This window comes from Buteo buteo, chromosome 5, assembly GCF_964188355.1.
Source record: "Buteo buteo chromosome 5, bButBut1.hap1.1, whole genome shotgun sequence".
Classification (NCBI taxonomy): Eukaryota; Metazoa; Chordata; class Aves; order Accipitriformes; family Accipitridae; genus Buteo; species Buteo buteo.
In genome coordinates, this window is record NC_134175.1 from 45,093,002 (window position 1) to 45,105,470 (window position 12,469).

At 38.3% G+C, this 12,469-nt stretch overlaps 1 protein-coding gene across 1 annotated transcript in view; it reads right to left on the reverse strand.

Moving 5' to 3' along the window:
- DPP10 (dipeptidyl peptidase like 10) overlaps positions 1 to 12,469 on the reverse strand; it is a 295,187-nt gene that overhangs the window by 154,547 nt on the left and 128,171 nt on the right. The gene's annotated exons all lie outside the window — the stretch shown is intronic.

Consider the following 12,469-nt stretch of genomic DNA (forward strand, 5'->3'; position numbering starts at 1 on the left):
TGCGCCACAGAACACCAGACTGTCACACAAGCTGAATGTCAGCAAGGAGGGTTAAAGCTAAATATGTCCATTTGAAGATTTACAACACTGTGGAATGAACTGTTGCAATTTTTTCCTTCTACCACTTACTTGATTTATAAGGCTTTGTATCTGTTTGTACCAATACCTGCAAAATTAGCAAGAAATACACAATAACTACACAAGCTTTGATTTAAAAAAAAAAGATTCATTTCAAATTTCCCACTATTTCTAATAAGAGATTCAATAGCTTGAGTGCTGATTCTTTCATGTTATTTAAAATCCATGTAAGAGATTTATATTTAATCAAATGAAACTATTTCTTTATAAAAATGTAGAAAGCATAAGAAAAGTTCTAAATTAAGCCTAAAGAAAACACAAGAGAACTTTAGTAATCCTCAGTAATGTCTGAGAAATTCATTACAGATCCCCAAATTTTATGAATTGGGAAGTAAACATGACTGGAGAAAAAGGTTATGCCATCATAAAAAATATGCTTCACTTATTCAGAAAAATGTAGCTGTATTTTAATTGACTCCACAGAAACTCTGGATATACAGCACTAGTGAATGTCCTCTGGTATGTTCTGTAAAATTAATGAAGCCTCATTTGAAGAGCTTACAAAGCTATTTCAGGATCATGGCTGGGAAGTGAGGTGAGATTGATGGAGTTTAGGTGAGTATTATCAGAGCTGTTGTTTAGGAAGGAAAATTAGATTGTGAAGTGTGGAATTAATAGCAACTTCTTATAAAGAAAAAGATTTCAATATTAATTTTGAATTTAAAAAAGTAACACTTTGTAGAAAATTATTTTGGTTTCAGGTTACTGGCTACTACAGAACATTAAACTTTTGCAACTTCTTTTAGGGTTTTTTGCATGTATTCTTTTAGGTACCCTAGCACTGAAAATCCCCAATGATATTGCACCACGGTGCTAAGCAGTATTATAGAAAAAATAAAGTTGTCTGGCCAAAGAGCTGTCCCCAATTATGAGTGAACCATAACGTGAGAAATGGCACATATAACCCAGAGACACTGAACAGCTGTCAACAACTAGCCACGTTCATACCCCTGCTTGAGCAATGCTCTGAACAATGCACGTTTGGTCCATAGGTGAGCCTAATATGCTACCCAAATCCAAACAACAGTACCAGAATGTAACTCCTTCTCAGTTATCTACTTTTCTACAGGCCACGTACATTTGGCCAACAGGATTTATAGCATCACGCCTCATTAACTAATCCTACCAAGAACATTTCACCCAAACAAAGAACTTTCCCTTAAAATTGCTAACAGGACCACAAGTAAAATACGCAGTCCTAGGGCTCTTCTTGCAAGTCACATACGTGGCGTGAAACAGCATCTGGAATAGCAAATACTGTGAATGACATAAATTAAAGCCTTTGTTCTCAAGTTAGAAGAAAATTTTTTTAAATGATCAGAATGGAAAACTGAGAGTCAGACCTCTTCAAAAGGCAGAATTTACTGGACAGTAATTATACCTCTGACTGAACTTGGGCTTTCATCTCTATATTGGATTCAGGAGTTAACTCCTGAAGTGCATAAATTAAATGAACGCTTGCAAAATGCATAGAGATTCTCAGATAAAAGATTGTATCAAAATACCAAATAGCGCTGAGCATAAATACAGTCTTCAAAAGTAAACATATTAATTTATAAGGATGTCTCATTCCAATCAATAGCTTGTCAGGCTGGATAATGTGACAGTTGACGGTCACACAACATAATGATGATTTTTTTCATTGATAGTTCTAATGTAAATAAGAGCCATAAACATACATTTGTTTTGAAATTTTTGTTAACTAAAGTCAAAAAGTCTACAAAAGAAAATAATACCTATTCCTTAACATTGTCCATTTACACAACTGATTGATTCATTTTGTTTAGTATCTCAGTGTCTTCACCACAAAGAAGTTCAGGGATCCCTGACACTTCACAAAGCTCTTCAGAGAAGTACAGTTCCTATTTCAAAGAAATTCTCATTTAATTTAAAACAAAGAGTAGTATCATGTAAAAACCTCTTGGCTAGTCACAAATAGCAGCACTGAAGAGCCACATTATTCAAGAACATCACTAAATTAGAAAGCATTCTGTCTTGAGCAAAGGAGAATGTGAGGAAGCCTCTATAAGGAACATGTGTTATCAAGTCACCAGCCCTGGATGATGTACACAAAACAGTCTTTAAAACAACTCATTGGAAATTTCCTACTTGTAATAGTTCTCAAATTTCTGAAAACTCTGGAAACTCCAGAGCATTGGATGACTGCTAAGTTTATTCTGTGCTACTAAAAGGTGAAGGCAGACAACCAAGGGTCTGTACATAAGTTTTCCTGACATCAGTCCCAAATAAAATAGTGGCACAATAAATCCAGGTTCTTCCTACAAAATACCGGCTAGCAATATAATTAATATCTGATAGTATTTTACGGAACATAGATGTTAAACAAAGTTTGACAGGGTTATGTTTGATAGAGGCAACTATGCTGAAACTGTATATTGGGTTTCCTTCAAGGTATTTGATTTATTTTATGGCATCATGATTCCAAACCTTATATTATACAGAATTAACGGGAAACGCACCAGGAGGATTAAAAATAGTATCACTAAGAAAAATAAAGGAGGAAGACAGGGTACTCCTACCAAGTGATCTGTCTCACCTGGTTAACTGATCATTATTGTTGATGGGAGACTGGAATTGAAGAGCAGTGATGGAAAGAAAAGCTTATGGGCTTATACAGATAAATACTGTACTAGGTGTTCTCAATGCAATACCATGGCAAAAAGACTTTATGCAATTCTTCAGCATAAGGGGATCACAAGTAAAAGTCCTAGGGTGAACTTGCCTGTGCTCACTCCACTCGTCAGATTGACACTACTGTAAAATGTCCAATTCCTGGAAGGCACGCTGTGAGAATGGGAAATGAGTAAAGAGGAATGCTAAGAAATTGCCAGTATAACTCTGGATCAGAAAACATAAAAATGCAAGGTTGGAATGGCTAAAATTATTCAGGTTAACAAAGAGAAAGTTCAAAGACATCTTAGGTCATATATACATAGTTAGGGAAAAGTTGAGGACAGGTATGGAGGTTGGGATGTATGGAAGAGGTCTGCAAAGGAGATGACAGAATCAGCACCCTTGGACAGTTTTTCTTAATGATATGCTTTAGATCTTTAAGTCAAGAATTAGTTTAGTCTGAATGTGGGTAAAAATATAAAGGGTTGAGTTTGGATTGAGTTTGTTGCGATCTCTTCTGGCCTGGAATCTGTGGATTTAACTCCCTCTATTGATTTTCTCATCCCCTTCTGCAATGAATCTTTGGGAATACAGGACTGTCTGCACAATATAACTCATGTCTGTAGCTCTGTGCTAAGACAATTTTAATAAAAATCTCAAAGCTTGGGTTTTTTTAGGTGACTCCCTGTGGGATCAAGGGATATTTATTTTTCCTTCTGATGCATAATTTGTGTTCTAATTGTGCCTTGTACTCCACTTTCCTACAAATGATCAAATATTGATCTCAGCTGCAGATGGGATACTGGGGTTGGTTAGTGCTGCAGCCTCATTTAGAGAATCAGTTGGGGTGTATGCCTGCTATGATGCTCAAAGGCACAGCATGCAAATTCCACAAATCTCAGAAGACAAATATTTCCCAGGTGGACAAAATGGACTACGGCTCTTTCTTCCCTGCCCTGCCTTACCCTGCAGCAGGTGGTTTAGTACACCTGCTGAGATGGTTCTGGTACGGCTTACCAAATTGATTGCTCAGTTGCAGGGGGTAGAACAAAGAGTGCCATAAATATCTTTCTTGTTCTCTGTCTTGCATATTTAAAGTTTTTCATCAGAACTACAGTGTCTAGTTGTCCTGGTTTTAGCTGGGATAGAGTTAATTTTCTTTCTAGTAGCCGGTATAATGTTGTGTTTTGGATTTAGTATGAGAATAATGTTGATAACACACTGATGTTTTTAGTTGTTGCTAAGTAGTGTTTAGACTAAGTCAAGATTTTTCAGCTTCTCATGCCCAGCCAGCAAGAAGGCTGGAGGGGCACAAGAAGGTGGGAGGGGACACAGTGACCCAAACCAGCCAAAGGCTATTCCATACCATGTGACGTCATGCCCAGTATATAAACTGGGGGGAGTTGGCCCGGGAGGGGGCGATCACTGCTCAGGAACTAACTGGGCATTGGTCAGCGAGTGGTGAGCAATTGCATTGTGCATCATTATTTCGTATATTCCCACCCTTTTATTATTACTGTCATTTTATTATTATTATCATTATTATTTTCTCCCTTTCTGTTCCATTAAACCGTTCTTATCTCAACCCACAAGTTTTACCTTTTTTTTTTTTTCCCATTCTCTCCCCCATCCCACTGGGTCGGTGGGAAGTGAGTGAGCGGCTGCGTGGTGCTTAGCTGCTGGCTGGGGTTAAACCATGACAATAGTTTAATTAAATTCATTGGGTTTATTAGAAGACAAACTTAATGTCTGTCTGAATAAGGTAACAAACTTGGTGATTCAGCAGTCACTCTGATAATAGACAGAAAAAGGTACGGTAGGTTCACCTGTTACTGTAGGTAACTATCTTTGGGAAGAATTTATTCCGTGTTGATTTTGAGCTTATTTCTAAAGATGACTCTGAGGGAGGCTGCATAGTGGACATACAGCTCTGTAAAGCAAACCTGCTGCTGAACAGGTTCTCTACAACTTATTTGGCTTCCACAAAGAACGCAACATCAAATAAAATGTTACATGAAAACAAACTCTAAAACCAAAATTATTCTGTGATTATCACAGCATGATAACTTCACCTGAGTCAGCAACATAAATATTACAATCTCTCACAGAACTATATTAGCTGTAGAACCTACAATAATTTATCATTATGAGGCTAAGAGTCCAAATTCTTAGGCTATTATATGTTTTTAGAAGTAAATCTTTTCATCATGTGCTTTATCTCTAGCAAAGAAGGTGGAACACATGTTCAGCTGAAATGATTAATCCATACAATTTAAATCATAGTTTGGATGTATATATCAATCATAAATATAACCCTCAGTGATGCAACTATTACGTAAATATGGCATCATCATAATCTCAGGTGTTTTTAAAATGAAAGCAGCATTTCATATAAATAATTTCACTAAGACTATTGTTCCTGGTTTAGATTCAACACTGGTGAAGGTTCTGCTCAAGATCAGGATATGTGTTGTTGGCAGGAGATGCAGCTCTATACTGTGCCTGGCCTAAGATATATATTGTTCCAGGGAATGTCAAAGTACAGGCAAAGTATCATAAAATGCAAAGAAATCGATGAAAACTTTTTGTATGTGACAAGCAGCTTAACCCCAACAATTCTGCAGTAACTTCTTTACCCTCATTTATTGAATTTGCCCTCATTTATTGAATTGACAACACTCTGCCATGTCCTAAATGCTATAGAATTCATTTGCAGCACTCAGTGTTCCAACTAGCTTCACATGGCATCATACATGGTTACATTATCTAAAAAATTCAGGCCCTTTTAAGTTCTAATGAAGAATTATGTATAATTTGGGGGAAAAAATGGACTAACTCCCATCCTTAATTACATCACCATCACTGAAAATCAAGCCCTGAATTCTGCTAGTGTAAGAATTTGGCCCAGGGTCTATATGGCCTTTAACGATTTAGCTTTCTGAAAGCAGGACAGTGAATGTTGGTTTATCTGATGACTATAAACTCTGATTTCACATGTCACTGAAATTAAGCAACTCATCCTGTAACTTAAATTACACAGACTGGGTTGAAAAGGCAAGTTACTACATACTTTGAAGCAAACCTAAATTGTGACTAAACTTCCACATCCCAAACACTTAAAAACTTGCTATTGTTTAAAGCCAGTATTATCTTCACTCAAAATTACTGTACTTGTAAGCGATGCTATGAGAAGTGGTATCTAGACTGCAATTCCTTTGCCAAATAAATCATCTAATTATTTCAAACAACTGTTGTACAACGTTAGTCCACTGAGCTGTTTCTTTATTCTCATTCACTAGTGTTCCCAAATGAATATTAATTGTTCTTTCACCAACTTGAAAAAAAAGATTTACTTACAGAGAGCCATTGCACCTTACTTCACAAGGATACAATTAATATTAAGTAGGGCAACTATTTCCTCAGAAATCAACATTTTCCTTGTTTACAGATGCACAAGTCTGTTGTGTTAGAAACTTTATTACACATCATCAGTTTCCTGCTCCAAAGAATTAGAATAGACAATATAAAAGGTAATAGATAGAGATACACAAAGAGCTGAAGTGATTTGCTGCAGGTCACACAGCCCATCAATAGCACACTGAGGAACTTAAGTCTCTTGATTTTTAATCCAGTGCCCTATTCACTTTCACCTCAGTATTGATCCAACTTTTTAGTACTTGGAGGTTTTCTTCTTTTGTTGGGGGTATCTGCATATTCAGACCTGTACGTGACACAAAAAACCTCCAAGCTGCTTATCACATAATTAATTTTTTCTCCCACGGAGTCACTCCAAGAGACTCCCTGTGTGCCTTAAACTGTTGACACACTTATTAACCGCCTATTTCAGCTGTAAGAGTCAAGAGAAAACTAGTCATGTCCTATGTGTAATGAACAAGGGTGATGTGAAATGTTTTGCTATTTCTATAGGTCTCTAAATCTGGTATATATTACAAGAGATCACAGAACAATAGAGACATGAGACATGACCAGTCAAGTAAGTACTAAGAGTCATCAGCGTTCTACTTGGAAAGATCCAACAGCTTCAGGAACGGGTGAGGTTTCCCTGATAAAGCATAAAAGCAGGAACCTTGCCCTTCATGGACTCTGAGAATTCATGAAAACTTAAAGAGGCAGTTTAGGCTCACTAAAGCCACAGGAGTTAGGAGATTCCTCAATCTGAGCCCCCAAAATTCTGTGCATGCTTCATCTTAGTCATGCAAGAGTTGTGTTGCTACCAGTGGGTTTATTTTATTGAATATTATTCTATTCTATTTATAGAGTTTTTAAGCTGTGAATTTTAACCTGTGAATAGACATTGTGTTTTTCCTCTAGCCTTTAACAATCATCATAGCAATCCAAGCTTATTATAAAACTAAAAGCTGCCTAGCTTGTAAATCAACATGGCCACCATGTTCACTAAGATTAAATTGAATAATCTCTGCAGATGCTAATAGCGACAAGGATTAACAGAATCAATAGTACTCCTTTGGGGAAAAAAAAATCCTACTAAATTCACAGTACTGTTAATGTAAATTTTGTTTGGCAAACAAAAGTACTTTGGTAGAATATTTGTTAAGATTTGGATTATTTGTTGACAATAAGGTTTATTTCATGGTAACTCCTGAGATAAACTTGTGTGGATCCATCAATTTCAATGGAGACAAGCCAAATCCAACTTGCTAGGACCTGGCTCAATACCGTTTAGAATTTACTAATACTGATATTGAATAGTTTGAAGAAAAAACTGATTTATAAAGAAGGTACACAGAGCATAGACAGCTAATTGCTGGCTAATTTGTACATGGCACTGTAAATCTTAGCCTAGCCTAGTTGCCTAAAGAAGTCCAGAAATACTAGACACTAACATTCTTTAAGTATTCACATCCTAACCTCCCGTCGCTTACAAATGATGAGCGTTACAGAAATCTGATGGGCTTTTGTCCACTTTGTTTTCTCTGTTCTCATGATAATACAGAACAGGGACCCAAATCTGGGGCTTTTCCCTCTCCAGTGAGTACCATAGCAAGAGGAACACATACATCCTCCCATCCCTCTACCAGAGCGTGCCTTTCGCTCAGCCGGAGGTGGCCCAGCTGATGAGCCCTGGGGCTCCTGTTCGAGGGCAGGGTGCAAGGAATTTGCTGGTGATACAGCAGCAGCAGTACTCAGGCAGTTAGAAACCACCAGATATTAAGGCAATCTATCGAACAGTCTTGAGAGCGTAACTAGCATCTAAAAAGCGAAGGAAAAAGGAGAGACATCCAAGCAATGCTGAAAATCTGCTCCACAATATCTAGAAATAGGAGGCCTCAGGGCAGTCTTCTGAAATTATTGACAGTGTTAACCTGAAGACTGTAAATGCTTGTTTCCCCATTGAAAATATTTACTAAGTTTGGGGTTGTTTAAATAAAATTCTGCTTTGCCCCACAAACAGCAGCATTAGTAAGTCAGAGTCCTCCTTTTCCTTATATTTTACTTTTTTTTTTAAAAAACAAACGTAAAAGAAGGTTGATACCTTGCTGTCAACACATATGTCAATCAGCCTCTGCTGTACACAGTATTATTAGACCTGCAGATGGCATTTCATTAAATTGATTATAGAAAATGTCATGCTAATTAAAATAGAGAATGCTTTCTGATTTAATGAACAGGAGGTGCTAGACAAATCTTTGTCTAATTAAGTGTTTGCTGATTAAATAAAAGTCATTTACAAAGATATTACAGATACAGACCAAATTTCAATATGCCAGATAAGTCACGTGTCAGCTGAGCAAGATTTCCACTGCTTTTCTAAAAGTTTAGGCTCTTCTTAGTAGTGCTTTCAAGGAAACATTTATTCTGCACTAGTTGCAGAATTGCATTGCACACTGCAATGTAAAACTGTGACTCTTCCAGATAATCCTTCATTATATAGAAGATTCCCTGTTCAAAACAGCTTGCAAAGTTGTAGACACAGGTAATTCCTGTACTTTCTGACTTCTACAGTTTTTCTACTTCCCTTTCCCTCCTATGCCCAACACAACTAACCAAAAACCAGGTGGAGATCTTATGGCAGAGTAGCTACAGAAATGGAAGCAGCACAGTCAGAGATGCATCCCGCCAGACACAAGCAAATTTGTTCTGCTGAGGAGGTAGATTTCTCAGTTATTACACAGAGCTATATTAATGTGAAGATAGAGCCTGAGAGAGCAGATCTCGACTGTTATGCTGATATTTATGGATTGATCAGCCTAATCAAGAACAACCCGGATATTTTTTTTTAATTATGTTTATTGCATTTTGTATATTTGTGCAGAAAGGGGTAACTGGCACAAATTGTGAGTGCAGGCATCCTACTTTCTTCAATTCCAGAATAAAGTGACCAGGCACACTGGATAGGCCTGGAAAATTCAAATCTCCATCCATAATCAATGTATCTTCCTCTCTTTCTAATCTCGTTGTTGGATATCATGCTCAACTCATGCCGATTTTCAGCGGTCCCGATTACTTTAGTGTATCAGTGTATGAAAATCTTCAACGCTTCTCAACAGTCACTATTCATTTATAAAAACGCAGGTTTCATCCCTATCTGGCAATTGCACAGGATCGTGCGTCATTATTACAACTGCTGATATCCCCATGCCAGCACTTCAGACTGGACAGAGGAAGTAGACAGCTCTTGAATATTAACAAATCCACTGGGGGGTTGATTTACAAGAAAAAAAATACAATAGTGAAATATACAGTGCAGTTAAACCAAGCCTTCCTGAGTTTGAACTGAAGCAGGTGAGGAAATATTCACTGCAAAGCTGTGGGAGACAGTAAGGTGGACAGTGACCATCAGCCACAGGTAGTGATGCCTGTGACAAGCTCAGCTGGAAGAACATGACTGTCTGCTGCCCAAGCAAGTCACTTCTGTACATGTTGAAAAGATGTAAACACGAGGGAAGGAGCTGAATTACTTCATAAAGACAACAGAGATATAGCTACATAGATTGAAATGCATGTAATCACAGAGAACGTAGCTGGATAAAGTTCCAGTGATTGCATTGGGGCTCTGTCCACACACGCTGTGGAATCCAGGTGTGCTGTCAGCTTAGTTTTCACAGCAAAACTAAACCATCACACCCAGGTTTTGAAAGACACATTCCTTTTTTATGTACTACCATGATAACACAATGCTGTTCTAATTTAGAAATTTCCAAGTTTTTCCCTGGTAACTTAAACTGCAACCCCTTGAGGGCTTTGGTCCTGCCATCCACGGCAGACAGCAGAAATAGCTTGCTGGAGCTATTTCTTCTCCACTCTTCCTGGATGGAGAAATTTTCCTGCGGTTCTCTTCTACTCCCCTGGAACTCTGCTTGGGAGTGAGCATAGAACCTCTACATAGATCTGCTCACTCAGACTTCCCAAATTGAGGCTGCCCCAGCATGGTCTGTCTCATTTTCTCCGTTTAAAGAGAAGACTCAGAACGACACAGCTCCAGCTGAGCTACAGCTTTCTGAAATGGTCAATACACCATGTGACAGCAAGATGATAACTTAATCATTGAAGAAGCTGTCTTGTCTAACAATTACAAAAAGTTGAAAGAAAATAGGAGTTATGCCATAATTACTCTCCTATCAGAAGTAGTAAGTCTCCTTCACTTTTAGAACACAACTGGACAAAGCACTACAAAGCAAGTGAATAAAAATAAATGAAAATGCGAAGATCTAAGTGTGTACTAGCATAAACGAGAGGCAGTTCTCTAACCCAAAGAGCAATCAGTTGATGGACTAAAGCAGAAGATTTTACTATTTCTGCCATTCCTCCTCACACTTTCCCCATTCCACTTTTTTTAATGCAGAAATCTCCATCTGTATTTCTGTCATTACTAGGAGGAAATGTTAGGGATATTAATTTCCCCCCCTAGAGCAAAGCACTAAACATGATTTCATGGTGTTAAAAGCTAGGATAATAGACTTGAGTCTATTAGTCCATTCCAATTTGTTTGAAATGCAATTAACAGTAAATCAGCACGAAGAGAAAGAGGAGGGGAAGGGGCAGTATTCATAGCAGACAGAGAGCCTTACTAATAGGCTATATCACCGCTCATGTGCCATGCAGCTCTAGTAACGTCCACCAGATTATTACTCCTGGGTACCTTCTGGTAACTACACTTTTACCTAGCTGTCCTCTCTGTAAAAAAAAAAATAAATATATATATAGGGACTTCACATTAGAAGACGTACTGTACTTAAGGTGCTAAAAAATTTAAAGAAGAAGAGTAGGGAAAGTTATACCAGCACTTTGGTTTTCTCACTCCCCATTGCGCAGTGATGGTAAAACATCACACATTGTTGTAGATGTAATTTTGCCAGCCCAGAACATTCCACCTTTTCCTAAATTTCCCCCCAAACTGCTCAGCTTTCCCAACTACATGGAAACATTTTTGGTTAGGAATAAAAAAAAATAATCTCTGGTTGCTTTTTTGCATTGCACCAAGGACCATTACTGAGCCAGCTTAGCAATGGACTCAGCCAGCTGTTGCCCAAATAATGTACATGTCCCTGGACTACTGAGAAAATTAGGGAACAAATTATCAGTCTCGATCACACATCCTACCCCAGCCTCTTCCCCAAAGAGATAATAAAGTATCTCAATAGAGCAGCGCTTCTCTGACGGCCTCGGGAGTTGACCTTTCTGCTGAGACTGTCAAGACGACAAGCCAGACAGGGCACGGACAGCTCTGCTCTGGAGTGGGCAGCGTGGCCCAGGCTGGATTTCACACAGATTACTGAATTGGCAAGGCTACACTTAGATAAGATACAGTGATTTCAAGGAAGGAAGATTTATATGCTTCTCTACACTTACATAATTACAATTCTCAAAAAACCCTGGGTATTTCAACCTGCAAGAGAAATGTGAGCTTCCTGTGCTTTTCAAACACTCCTGAGAGCCCACCACCGTTCCTACTGCTGTGGTCCAACTGGCATTTCATAGACAAGCCCAACAAGTGAGAAAATTAAAATTCAATGGCTATGTATGTATCACAGTAAAAGAGCAGTCTCTGGAGCAGCCGTAGGGCTGCAGTTTGCTTGCCCCTTTTTGTCCACATGAAGGTGTCTCAGCAAGCTGGTTCAGCCAGAGCTGATGGCTCAATGCCTACCATCAGGCTCAGGCTGTGGGCTTGCAGTGAAAAGACTGCAAGTACTACACCGAAGTGGCCTCAGGGCAGTCCTTCCACAAGCTGTGTAATGTAGCTCTTGAGAATCTGGCACTTCCAGCAGAGCACGTCAAAGGCAAACGAGGTCATGGCATGGGATTTCTGGGTTTACACTGACAATGTTGATGCTTATTATTTACCACTTTCCAGCTAATTTCTGTAGTACATGGGAATTGTGCTAAATCCAGTACAGGCTCTAGTGAACTTCATCTTGAAGAAATTATAATCAAAATAGAGGATACAGAGCACGTGATTATGCAACGTAACATCTAAAGCCCAAGTGAGAGCAAGGATAGTCTGGGGTCAGATTATTTGCTACTGAAAAAACTTGCAGATTGTTTTGTGGAAAATAAATATTCACAGGCACTTGAAAGGTGAAATAAATAAATGTATACTATCAAATTAGTTTTACCCAGATCTTATCATATGTTTCAGTCAGGATGGGACCACCTTCTATAAATGTATCCTAACTCTCCAACTACAGTCAATGAAATCAGAGGACAACGTATTATG